The following is a 997-nucleotide window of genomic DNA, read 5'->3' as shown; positions in this document are numbered from 1 at the left end:
TATGTACACACTGGAAAAAAATCGGACGGGTTGGTCGTTGGATTGCCAACTTGAAGAGGGAGGATTTGCCATCGAATTCTGGCCAGAGAAAAAACCCGTAATATGTAGCCAACATTTGGAAGAAGAATGTTTTCAAGATGACTTGGATAATAGCGCGTTGTGACAAACACCAGATACAGCACTGGGACTTGATCAACAGCCGATACCGCACCGTGACGTCACTAACCAGTAGGTGGCAGTAGTGTTCTTTGACAAACATGGATGCCTCCAGTAAAGCACATTCACATGAAAATTACTCTGAATTAAAAATAATTATCATTTATTGAACAGTTTGTAATAATTTCGTATTTAAAGTCCTTTCAGAAGTTTTAATTCTGAATATGAGAATAAAAATAAAAGTAACAGGTCTGGATTAAATGATATTTATGGTCCAACCTTTTAATTGAATCGCTGTAATCAGTCAGAGCTCCGCTCAGCAGGAATTCTGTTCCCCTCCTCATCAGCATTTAACTCTAGATTCAGATGAAGCACAGCAGCCCCAGAGCATAACAGAACCTCCTCCATGTTTCACAGTAGGGATGGTATTTTTTTCTGGATCTGCTTCATTTTTCCGTCTGAACATAGAGCTAAAAGCTCCATGTTTGTCTCCTCAGTCCACGGGACGTTCCTCCAGAAGCTTTGTTTCTTGTCAACATGCATTTTGGAAAATTTAAGTCTCTCTTTTTTTTTTTTTTTTCCATCATTGGTTCCTCCTTGGTTGTTTCTCATTAAGTCCACTTTGACTCAAACATTGATGGATGCTGCGATCCGACACTGATGCTCCTTGTTTCCATTCCTGTTATCCGCCTCGTTTTATAACCGTCATTATTTTTCCCCCTGCAGCCTCGTCCAGGAGGTTGGCTGCAGTCTGTGGATCTTAACTTTCTGATTAATGTTCAGCTGTAGTCAGAGGAACACAGGCTGATTAGAGATTCCCTGACAGCCTTTAGCTTTAACA

Source organism: Cyprinodon variegatus, unplaced genomic scaffold (genome assembly GCF_000732505.1).
Source record: "Cyprinodon variegatus isolate N-32 unplaced genomic scaffold, C_variegatus-1.0 Scaffold398, whole genome shotgun sequence".
Taxonomy (NCBI): domain Eukaryota; kingdom Metazoa; phylum Chordata; class Actinopteri; order Cyprinodontiformes; family Cyprinodontidae; genus Cyprinodon; species Cyprinodon variegatus.
Note: the sequence above shows the minus strand (reverse complement) of the source record.